We start from the raw sequence: 13,245 nt of genomic DNA, 5'->3' as shown, positions 1-13,245 counted from the left end.
TTACATCTTTATTTTTAGTGACAAAGGCAGGACGCAAGCCCTGGACACAGACAATCTGGATTCAAATCTTACCTACACTGCTTAGTAGCTGTGATGCTTAGAACAAACCACTACATAGCCACAATTTCTTTATCTGTAAATTAATATTAGTATCTAGCCCAAATGTAGTTTGTGAAGATTAAATAAGCTAACATATGTAAAAGTGCTTAGGACACTATCGCACTTTAGCAGCACTATATGTGTTTGTAATTACTTGTCTCCTTGCAATTAAAAAGCCATCTCAAGATGCTTGATACTAGCTGGTAATTAGGGAATTGTTGAATGGTAGACTCAATTTAAGCACACAGTAATATTGACTGAATCAAGAGAATTAGCTCTTATCTTTTGGCAATTATAAATTATAGCTGAGGTTACTGCTTAAACTCTAGATACTAACTAGTATTCACAGCAGGGGAGAATAGTTAGCAAAATCCCCAATTAGGGTTTTGTTTATACTTCCACTGGGAGGGATGATTTGTTAGTTTGAGAGAGACCTTTTGTGTTGATTACAGGTGTCAGCACATCCAAGTTTGGGCTGTGCTTGAATACCTGCTGTGAGATGCACGACAAAGAAAACCAAGCCTAATTGTTTTAATTCAAACATATTTTCATTTACAACTGTGTTGACTGCCCTAACCCAGGCTGAGTAACTTATGTGAAACAAAACTTTAAAATCAATGTTTTTTAACAACATGAGTAATTTGACCAAAATCAGTGAATTTCCTTTTTGCTTTATTTGCTACTGAAAGAAAATCTAATGCTTAACAATTAAACACCAACCGCTATATTGCATTCCTCTCTTGTATAAATCAGGTATGAGTTTAATTTTCTCTATGAGGTATGGTTTTATTTCAGTGCCACTAATGGATAAATGATTCAGACAGTGGAGACGTTTTCATCTCATCACATTGGGAGTAAGGATGACAATACTTGCTAATTCTAACAAAATGAACATTTAAATATGCAGGAAATTACAGCGTGACTGAGTACTTTATAAAGAGAAGACTGTGTTTCAGTCAGAAATAATTGAAAACGCAAAATATTTCTATTTTGTTGCAAATTCATCAATGAAAATATTTTTATCACATTTGGTTAATACATAGGACACATGTTTCTTCCAGTTCTTTTGGAAAATTTAGACTCCTGTTGTTGTTATTATTATTATTATTGGAGAAGGTGAATATTGATTACCTATGTCCTAATGATATCAAGGTATTTCTATATTTAGTAGTGTATTGTTATGGAGGACATAATATGACCCACCATGCATTAAAATGGTCTGATTTAACAAGATTCCCCATAAATTCTTACTTATATATGAGAAGATAATATAGCACTACACAATTAGGCCTATCAGAGAGAAAAATACAGAATATTTGTGAGAAATCAAACAAAGGTTACACCAGATACTTTAAGGATTACATCTCATGTTATCTTTGACCACATTGTGATAGATACAGATACAGAAGGGACTAGAATGTGCATGTGCTTGTCAACATGATCAAAACATTTTTGAAGTCAGAGAATTCAAGAATAAATGAATCAGACTCAAGTGGAAACACATGAAAAATATTGCCCAAAATGGATTAAGATAGAAATTGATGCCATTTTAGATTCCCTCACAAGTAGTTCGTATTTTGGGATGTGAATGTGGGGATGGGCTTAAGGGGAGACAGGTGACTACCTTCATGGAAGAGAAACTAGACTGTGATATTGTCAGATGTCCTGATTTCTATGAAATCCCCAAAAAATGATTATAGAGGAGTAGATATATTTAGTGATCTTACAAATATATATACAATTATGTTCCTTGTATAATCTCATAATATGCTTACGATACTTAATATATTAGGGGCTTTTTTAAACTGGCTCCTTGGGATTCATTTAACTCAATAACAAAATCACCCAAGTATTTTCAACCTTATGAGAGTGATACAAGCTATTAGTTTCCGCTACTATTTTATTGAATGGCTAGAAACAGAAAACATTAGATAAGTAGGAAAAAAGTTTAATAAAAGTAACAAGTATGCCAAACTCATATTTCTCTTTTTTTAACTTTCAAAAAAAATGTCTGTTTTATCAACTTTAACTTTTAGGACTCTTAGCTGAGGCTATAATAAAACAAACAACCTCGATTTGTCTTCTCTGTTGAAGTTAATTTGAATCAGAACAGAGTATTTACCTTTTCTTCTAGTTTGTGTGATTCAAGGTTAGTCTATTTTGGAAAGACTGAGTGAGGCAAACCTAATCTGTCCCGAAGCTCATTAATTGGAAGCAGGACCACATTGCAATGGTCTTTTCTAAACTGAAGGGACAAATTAAGAATTTAAATGTGGTGAAAACGCTAAAACAAGGTTCTCCTAGTGGCTTCCTCTGTTTATATAGTTACACTCTAAATATAAAGCTGACACCATTCGTGTTAAATTTCACTAGTTAACTGATAAGCTGGAGCAGAGTGTACATTAGCACTCTGGGAAGTCTTGTCAGTCACTCTAAGAGACCTCATGAATAATGTCTGAGGATTTCCACTTTATCTGCAAAACCCGTTTTAAATCAGTGGATAAATGGATAGATGGGTAGTTACACAGATAAATACATGAATTAATTATTTCTTTTAATTGTGCCTCAGTAGTACCATCAGATCTTGAAGATTTTAGACATTTAAGCTTCTCCAAATGAGTGAATATGCACTGACATTTTGTAGTGTTTCTCCAAAGATCTGGAATGTATAACGTTCCTCATAATTGCACAATTGACCACAATGTCACAATCTTGCACCATTTCAGCCATATGCACAATGAAAACCAAACTGCAGATTGAAGTGAGCTGGATAATGGAATGAAATTCTTGCGCTAGTATTTTTAAGCCTTGTCTAGATACTTAAGCTCTCGCTTAACCATCAAATTATTTTTTTCTCAGCTATAACTAACCAGTAAATTTCTCAAACTCATGAACTAATTACAAAATGACTTTCCAGCATGTTTCAGCAATGCAAAAGAATAATTCCAGTGTAAAGCATTGTCCACCATCTATATTCAATATACATTTTGATGAAGAAACACACCAACACTGTATACTAAAGCACCTTGAGAACAGCTAAGAAGCACAGGAGGATAACCCAGTTCTTCAGAGAAGGCAGCATGGTATGCAAAAGGAGCAGGGGCCTTGACTCAGGACACATGAAATCTAATCTCTGCTCTGCAACTAGCCAGTTGGAAGTACACAAGCAAGCAACTGAGGCCATGTGGCCCCTGCTGTCTCGTGTGTAAAATGAGGATAATAGATGAACTCTTTTTTCCCTTCCATTTTGACTCGATGGGAACATAATGTTTGAATAATTTAGGCATAAACAGAGAAGTCAGAATAGTCTTTATACTTAGAAAGCCATTCCTTTATATTTATTCTCAAAATTCCCAAAAGAATAATCTGCACAAAATATCTGCAAACCACCCTCTTCTACTATCTTCTTTCCCTTTCGGTTAGAGCATGATACAGAGTCTATAAATTACATGCTATATTATGCAAGACTATGGTACATGCTTACATGTATTTGGGGGAGTGAGGGCCAAAGGGTTTCCTTCCATTTTCAAAGGAATCCATGACCTGAAAAAAATTAAGAATCCCTACCCTAGTGTCTCTCTCTGGTCCATGTACATGGTCTAACCATTGTATAATCCCATCTCTTCCTACATTTCAAATATTTCTCTTCAAAGATTTTCAAGTCACCCATTAAGACTTAAATTTCCATAAAATAACTAAAGTTTTGGAGTCAGGAAGAATCAGTTCAAAATCCATGTCTATAATTTACTGGATGTAAAACTTAGAAACTTCATTTAGGGCACATGGTACTCATTTTCAACATACAGACTATGCTTTGAAATGCTGAGTATCTGTTCGGGTATTTCTGAGCACCTACTGTGTGTCAGTGATAGAATTGAGAGGCTTTTGTTGTTGTTTCATTTGATTTGTTTCTATGTAGGATGGTTAAGCAAAGATTCTTTGATCAGGCACCATCTGAGCAGAGACCTAGAGATAGAGAAGGGGTGAACCTTGGGAATATAAGAGGGAAGAGCATTGCAGGTTGAAGAAACAGCAAGTGTAAATGCCCCAAGGTTGAAGCCCACTCAATGAGTTCCAGAAATAGCAAGAAATGTATCCCTGGTTGGAACAAAGGGCAGAGATATTAGATGGGGTTAAAGAGGTCATTAGGCATTTGGGTAAAGATTTCAACTTTTTTATTCTGAGGATTATTAGCAGAGGAGCAGCCTGATCTGACAAATGTTTTAAAGGAACAACTCTGACTGTTCTATGGATTATAGGCTGAAATGGGTCAAGAGTGAAAGGAGACTAACATATTAATTCGGATGAGCCACAATGTTGCCTTATACCAGGGTAGTAGCAGTGAAGGTGGAGAGAAATAGATGAATTCTGGATATATTTTGAAGGTAGAGCTTACTGCCTTTACTTATGGGTTGGAGAGAAAGTGTGAGAGAGGAAAATAAGTATAGAATAGCTTCTGTTTTGTTTTGTTTTGTTTAGCCTCAGTAACTGAATGGAAAGAGTTGCCATTTTCTGAGATATGAAAGAACAGAAGGAAACGTGGGTGAGTTAAGTAAAATCAAGATTTGCCTTTTCCTATGTTAAGTTCAAGATATCTATTAGACATGCAAAGTTCTGAGAAAGTCCAGCCAAGTCTATTTATGTTGGTATCTTCAACATAAAGATTGTGCTTCAAGGCAAGATTGGATGCAAGATCATCTAAGACATGAGTATAATAAGAAAAGAGGATCAAAGACCACCAAGCCTTGGCTCATCCTCACCTTTAGAGGTCAGGGATGTGAGTTAAAACCAGTTAAAGAGACTGAAACGTGCCTCGGTGAGGAACTTGTGAGAATTTACATGAGCTAATGGATATATAAAATTGTTGGCTTTTTTTAAACAATTGTATATTATAAACCATTCACAAATAGTGTATCTTTTATTCATAATGACCTCTCTAGCCTTAGATTAGCCTAAAATTCTTAGCATCACATAAATTCATACATACATCCAGTAAAATTCTTAATATCAATTTCCCAATGGTCATGTGTGTCTAATCATTCTACTAGTACCTCAGAACCAACATGTGTAAACCGAGTTTAATCACCTTCCCCATAAACCAGATGACCCAACTATGTGCTTTACCTTGTTCTTGAATATCAGTGTTCTCCAGACTAGGTAGAGTAAAAGGTTTTTCATGTTTACTCTGTGGCTTTGCTTAAGTGCAGAATTTCATGAACCTGCTTTCTGAAACATGATTCTATTAACACAAATCTAAACCTCTTAATGATGGCATTCAAGGGCCTTGGTAATTGGCACCTTTTCCAGACCACCCCATATTCCTATTTGCTTTTAACAATAGCCTGCTCCAGTAAACATGAGTAAGTCCCCTTTATCGAACCCACTCTGTGCACTGGTACCAGTCACTTCTGTTTAGATTTTCTTTCTTTCCATTTCCACATGAAAACCTTTCCACAATTCCACCTTTCCATGGAAACCATTTCCACAGTTCCACCTTATTGGAAACTTACGCATCCTTCAAGGGCTGGATCCAGTGAAATGTTCACAAACTTTCCACTCTCCCTGGAAAGGGAGGCTTTGCGCCTTGCTTATAGTATACCCTACTTGCACCTAGCGCTTCTTTAAAATTATTTGTGCATGATGTCATTTCCCTTCTGGATTTTAAACTGCTTTGGAGTTTAAAATGCACACTGTCTACTGTTGTTTTTTTTTTTAATTTTTTTTAATGTTTAATTATTTTTGAGAAAAAGAGAGACACAGTACAAGCGGGGAAGGGGCAGAGAGAGAGGGAGACACAGAATCCGAAGCAGGCTCCAGGCTCTGAGCTGTCATCACAGAGCCTGACACCAGGCTGGAACTTATGGACCGCAAGATCATGACCTAAGCTAAAGTTGGATGCTTAACTGTCTGAGCCACCCAGGTGCGCCTTATCTACTATTAAAGTAAGTAAATAAGGAGGGCATTAGACTGAGGTGGCTCTAATGTGTTGGTAAGCTTCGGAAGCCAAGTGAAACCTAAGCCAGAACCAATTCCTGTAAATGCACTTTCATTGCAGAAAACAAAATTTAAGAGTAACCAATCACAAACAGCCAATTAGGCTTTCCCAAATAAGGCAACGACTTAAACAATAGCCAAATCACTTCGTCACTTTGTATCTGCATCTGTTTGGAGGAGACTGAGAGCCAGACCTGTGCAATAAGAGGCTCCTCGCCCCTTACCCTGTCCTTGCAAGGTATATTCTGCCCCCCATTCCCACAGTGGAAGATGTTTTTAAATATGCAAATCTGATGGGTACCTGGGTGGCTCAGTAGGTTAGGTGTTCAACTCTTGATTTCCTCTCAGGCCATGATCTCACGGTTCGTGGATTCGAGCCCCTCATCAGGCACTGTGCTGATGGTGTAGAGCCTGCTTAGGATTCTTTCTCTCTCCTCCTCTCTCTCTCTCTCTCTCTCTCTCTACCCGTCCCCTCTCAAAAAAAAATTTTTTTTTAATTTTTTTAAAATATGCAACCTTGAGAGAGTAATGTATTGTTGAGATTACCTAGGCCATATACATGACTAAACCCAGTTTGGGCCTCTATATAAACTTTTAAGATTCTGGCAGGCAGGTGTGGAGATCAGCCTCATATATAAGTTCTCTTCCTTATTAACCCTTGCTGCCCACCAATTTGGGGGTGGTCTGCCTCCTTCTTCAGTCTCTCCTTGCCCTTGCGGTATGAGGGCCAATTTCAGATTTCACCCAGGAAGCTCCCAGGGTTGCAAGACAAAACTGCTCTACAAAAGCCGTACTGCCCACCCCCAGTAAGGCCACAATAGTATGCCCTCACCTACCTTGGGTTTCATGCTGCCTGATTTAAATCGATGTTTGTTCAAAGAAACTTTTGAAAATTTCAATGTACTTCAGTTTATCTTTTAACACTTCCATCATTAACATCTTTCCCAAGTGCTTTTGTGAAAAATTACCTCAATATTTATTGACCCATATTCACTCCATAGCAACAACCTTATTTTACAAAATGAGGTGCTAATGCCCAACGAGGTTAAGTTACCTACTCACGGGCTACATAGTTACTGTGGTAGAATCATGAGGCTTATTCTCAATTCAATTTTTCTACCCATTACACCACGGTAACTATAGATATTAAGTAATCATATGTTTGATTAACAAAGAAGAATATATATTTTTAAGGGAGTATAGTGTTTGTCTCATTCTGTGAGTTATTGAAAAAGGAGAGTGTATGTTGTCAAATCATGTCAATAATTATAAATACTCAGTTCCACTTGAAAAAACCCAAAGCATCTACTTTGTAAATTACTTGCAAAATGTCTTTTCTTCATGATTGCATCTTCTAATTTTGTTTCTTTTTAAATTGTTTATTTATTTCTTTTTGAGAGAGAGCGCATGTGCACACATGTGAGAGAGAGCAGAGGAGAGGCAGAGAGAGAGGGAGAGAGAGAACCCCAAGCCAGCTCTGAGCTGTCAGCTGAGAACCCAATGTGGGCCTCATGACCAGAGCTGAAATCAAGAGTCAGATGCTTAGCTGACTCAGAGGTCCTCTAAGTTTGTTTCTTTTTTAAAAAACCTTTATTGAGGTATAACTAACCCAGAACAAACTGCACATATTGAAGACATACAATTTGTTAAGTTTTTACATATATTTACCCACATGAAATCATCACCAAAGTTAAGATTATGAATATACCTAAGATCCTGAGACTTTCCTCAAATCTCCACAATGCTTTTCTACATCCTTTCCTGAACTCTCCATTACTCACCTCACCCCAACCCAGCAACCATACATGAGGCTACTTTCTGTCACCATAGAAGTTTGCATTTTAAGAGTTTTTTTTTTTTTAATGCTTATTTATTTTTGACAGAGGGAGAGAAATAGCATGAGCAGGGGAGGGCAATAGAGAGAGGGAGACTGAGGGTCCGAAGTGGGCCCAGCTCTGACAGCAGAGAGCCCTATGTAGGGCTCAAACCCAGGAACCGTGAGATCATTACCAGAGCTGAAATCAAGAGTTGGATGCTTTAACCGACTGAGCCATCCAGGCACCCCTGCATTTTAGGAGGTTTTAAGTGTATCATAGTATCAAATTAAAATTGATCCAGAAAGCATGTACTAGGTTTTGTCTGGCTGCTTTCAGTTAACATAATTATTTTGAGATTCATTGTAATTATTGTATTTCTCCATAGTTCATGCTTTTGTACTGCTGTAAGTCAATATTCCATCATGTGGGTATACCACTGTTTGTTTACCCATTTACCTGTTGATAGACATTGGGGTTGTTTGCTGTTTGAGGTTCTTAAAATAAAGATACTATGAACATTCATGTACAAGTTTTTGTATGGACATACGCTTGAGTAACTGTCTAGGAAGGGAATGGCCAGGTTATTTATAAGCATATGTTTACCTATTTAAAAAGTTGCCAAACTATTTTCCAAAGTTTTTGTACTATTTTTCTTTCCCATCAGCACTGTATGGGAGTTCTAGCTCTTTTGCAATCTTTCCTTGACTGATTGAGTTGGTTAGTCTTTTTAATTTTAGCCATTCTAATAGGTGGCTCACCTTTGAATTTTAAAACACTTATGTACCAGGCATTGGCAGTAGGAATACAAAGGTTAATAATGCACACCCTTTCTTTCACAGATGTGACAGTTAATGAGAAAATAAATACCCAAACACATGATTTTAGTTGAGTGTGGTGAATTGTTTCATATAGGTATGTAGGAATTCTTTTAACAACATAGGGAAGTGAATTCAAAGAATTTTTAAGGAAAATTTGTAAAGATTTGCCATTTGAAGGATATCTTCACATTACCTAGCTACAAAGGAAGAAAAGAAAAGCATTAAAGAGCATGACATTTACAGGCACAGGGAGATATGTGTGGTTAGTGCATGAGTGGTGGGAGCATAGTTGGCAAAAAGGATAGGGAGCAGATTTAAAAAGAATGTTTCTACCATGCTAAGGGGGTCAAATATTTTGAGGCTGGGGACAGGCCTGTCCAGATCTGTGCTTTTGAAAACAAAACAAACAACAGACAAAGCTTTGAAGGATTGGGCTAAATGGGCTAGATAGAAAAGAGACTGTGAGTAGAAAGACACCTAGGAGGCTAATGAAAAGAAAATGATTTGAAGATCTACATTTATGTTTTAGTTTCCAAATAAAGAAAACTTCAACATGATATCGTTTTGAGAAATATAATCAAAATCTCCCTCTCCCCGCCTCCCTTGATGTCTCTCTCCCTCCTTCCCTCTCATGAAGACACTGATTTCCCAAAGGAAACTCTTCATTATACACTCATGTTGGACTCCCCTGAGAAGGAAAGATTTTCAATCCTTAGCAACCATTTATTCTCTTAGAGATTTCAACTGCTATTCAGTCTTTTAATAAGAGAAATCCCACAAAACTCAAAACCCTTAACACAAGCCTTTAGAGGACTTACAGAGGGTTTTCATTAGATTACATGTGTCTTACCATCCAGCACCACATTCTCTTTGGTAACTCCATTAAGTAGGAATAATTATTCTTGCAGTACATTTGAGAGTTCCATAGGGCAAAAGCCACAGCATATGGTTTTGACTCTGATCACTCCCTTTAATAAAACGAAAAAAAAAGTTTAACTTAAAGTGGTGTATGGTATAAATTTATAAGTAATATTAGTGCCTGGGGTATATAAAAATTCTGTCATTTATGGCTAAAAATTGCAAAACGGTCCTGTCCACAAATTTTATTTTTCCGTAAGAATGAGCAATAATTTCACAGTATAATAAAATGGTTACATGTATATATTTCCAAATCCATCTTAATACATCCCTTATACTAGAACAAGCTGAAACATATTTCAACTCTTCATTTACATGTACTCTGAAGTGTGTCATAAACATAATTCTAAAAATGCTTCCCATACATTGAATAGGATATGTTGCCCTACAGCAATGATTGCTAACTTATTTTGGTATAGAAAAGAATAATTACTTGCCTCCTTTTGTATATAAAAAAAAAAACTGAACAAATCTTCAGGGAACAATTGTCTGTATTTTACCTGCTTATGAATGTATTTATTCAACAAATATTTACTGAGTTTCTACAATGTGCAAGACAAGTTGTTAACCAAACAGAACCAGATCCTAACTTCTTAATGCTCACGTTCTTACTGTCTCATCTTTATTGCATGCTCTAGTATTAAGTTTCTTTAATACATCAATACTTCAGTGTTTCTCAAACTTGGCACTATTGAAAACCACCAAAAATATCTCCAGACATTATCAAATGTACCCTGGGGGACAAAGTAAACCCCCATTAAAAATCATCTCCATTCAAACACGAAGAGAGAGTCGTGCTGCTCCCTTTACATAACGCTGTTGCAAAAAATATTCAGGGAATAGAAAACATAGCATAAGGGATACAAAATAAAAATGTATATATTTAACTGAATTGAAATCTAATACTCTTTCTAAATGATGACCAAAATCTAAGTAAAAAGTAAAATAAAAATTTCATTATGGTGATACTTCATAACATGCCAATGTTCCTTAATATCTTGGTATCCGACGTTATACAGTCCAAGCAATTAGATGACTGGGTATTTCATTTTCCATATGGTAAGGTAGTAGTAGTAGTAGGTTCATATGTAGTAGGTTCTCTTTTGAAGTATAATCTTTCACATTATTGTTTAAAAATATGCATTTATATAATTTTTTAAAATTCCATAGTAATTCAACAACTGTAAATCAAAGTATTAAATGAATATGAGTTGTTCTATAATGCAAACAGGCTACAGTCAACACTAAAACTGTTCTTTTAAGTATAATTGAATCATGACAGGCTGTGAGTAATCATAAATAATAAAGATTTGTCAATTTTGATAGAATGACCAACTCATTTTTTCAACTGTTGGATCCAGCTTTATATTTGTGAAAAAACGGCTTTGGGATTTTACATAACATGTTTCAAAATACTCATAAGATTTTTATAAATCAATTGTTTCTGAAAACTAAATATAAGTTATTTAACGAATCCAAATTATGCAACTTTTCACTAGCAGAAGTGAAAAATCCATATAAAAGGAATATTAAGAAAATATAAATTACATGCTGCAATTAAAAATACAGAAAATTTTTTCACCCACTTTTCCCATTTTTTTAAAAGTAAATTAAAGTATAGATCTACTTTTGTTATGTAGGTGAGGTAGAATATTTTCACTTTAAACTATCTAAAGTGGCCATATTCCTCAACCTCTCTCTGTTTAAAGTGAAATCTATTTTGAAATTGGGCATTGTTTGAATTAATTCTTCCATTATGTGCTAATACAAAATCAAAGCTAACCCCTTAGTAGGCAATTCAATTTACAAATGAAGTGACTGATAAACATTCCCGCTAGTCTTCCTATGAAACTCAGTCTCAAGTTATTGATTCAGAAGTAATCTCTGTTTACCTCAATGGGCTAAGATTATAACAAGAATCCAACAGCCAAGAAGAGACTAGGGTACCATAATTTACTCCCTTTGGCCTGAAAGGGGTTCCTGGTATAGTGCAATACAAGAAATCCAATGGTTTTTCAAGAATTCTTGGGGCACCTGGATGGTTCAGTCGGTTAAACATCTGACTTTAGCTCAGGTCATGATCTCATGGTTCATGAGTTCAAGCCCCACATTGGACTGTGCTGTCAGCAAGGAACCACTTCAGATCCTCTGTCCCCCTCTCTCTCTGCCCCTTCTCCACTCACGCTCTCTTTCTCTCTCTCCCCCACCCCCACCAAAAAAAAAAATCTATCTATCTATCTGAAGAATTCTTCAGGAAGTATGTGCAAATCAGTCTTCATAGAAAATGTATGTGCATCATTCTTATGCTCTTACTATCTTATGTGGCCATGGAGGGATGGAGTGATGAAAGCGGGAAATTGACAAACAGCTAATTATCTGACCCATTTTGCTTTGGCATTTGTGGCTATCATTTATTACAAAATAAGGAGATAATGATGACCAAGGCAGTTTTATGGCACCACACTGTATTCACGTACTGGATGTAAAGCTGAAACATACAGACTTTTGCTTGAAAAGACACTAACACAACTACATGTTATTAATTGTTACTCTGTGTTCCTCTCTCTCCTGGCCCATTAAAAGAAGGTTCTGATATTTCATCTTCATATTCTATTGCATATTTTGTAAGAGTGAGAATGTTAGCACTAGTTAAAGCAATTTTTACCTACTGATACTCCTTCCTACACTTGTGAGCATATACAGAAGCATTCTTTTTCTTAGATGTCAATGTCTGCCAAGATCTCTAATTGAAAAGAAAAAAGATCTTTTAATCAAGAATTCTTGATTAAAAGGGCAGCTTAGTATAGTGAAACAAAAAGGAACATTTCTGTTGGAAAATCCAGTGTTCAGACCCTGGCTCCCTACTAAGCAGATGGTCAGTGTGTTGACTCCTTTGAATCTTTATTATTTGTCAATGAGAAGAATAGCTTTTGCTTCAATGTTAGGATAAATGGAATCAGCTTCAAATATTATATTGTTATTCTTATTGTTATTATTGTAGCTATTATAGCAATTATTACTATAGCTACTATTATTACATATCATTATAAATTATGATTTATTATTGAAGATGTACTTATAGAAATAAACATCTAGGGGCGCCTGGGTGGCTCAGTCGGTTGAGTGGCCGACTTCAGCTCAGGTCATGATCTCGCGGTCCGTGAGTTCGAGCCCCGCGTCGGGCTCTGGGCTGATGGCTTGGAGCCTGGAGCCTGCTTCCGATTCTGTGTCTCCCTCTCTCTCTGCCCCTCCCCCGTTCATGCTCTGTCTCTCTCTGTCTCAAAAATAAATAAAACGTTAAAAAAAAAAAAAAAAAAAAAAAAAAGAAATAAACATCTGACTTCAGCTCAGGTCATGATCTCATGCTTTGTGAGTATCTACAGCTTGTAGATACAAAAGACTGGGAAGTGGAGGGAAACAGCATCTCAGGGAAAAGAGGCAGGGCAATGTTCACAGCACACATGAAAGGCAGATTAAAAAACAAAAACAAAAACAAGACAACCTTATCAGCATTCCATTACACACTCAAATCCCTGTCCTTCTGCAGGTTGTCTTGCACAGTCTACCCTACAGCAATAAGAGAGTGATTAAAACTCTGC

General features: G+C 36.3%; 1 long non-coding RNA gene across 1 annotated transcript in view; it reads right to left on the bottom strand.

Annotated features, from left to right (window-relative positions):
* Nucleotides 1-13,245, bottom strand: part of LOC132694006 (uncharacterized) — a 250,128-nt gene that overhangs the window by 170,998 nt on the left and 65,885 nt on the right. Inside the window, exon 4 of the long non-coding RNA XR_009617110.2 lies at nucleotides 9,579-9,696. This is a non-coding gene — a long non-coding RNA (uncharacterized LOC132694006). The remainder of the gene's footprint in view (nucleotides 1-9,578; nucleotides 9,697-13,245) is intronic.

Source organism: Panthera onca, chromosome B4 (genome assembly GCF_046562875.1).
Source record: "Panthera onca isolate mPanOnc1 chromosome B4, mPanOnc1 haplotype 2, whole genome shotgun sequence".
Lineage (NCBI taxonomy): Eukaryota > Metazoa > Chordata > Mammalia > Carnivora > Felidae > Panthera > Panthera onca.
This window is presented reverse-complemented; position numbering and strand designations above follow the sequence as displayed.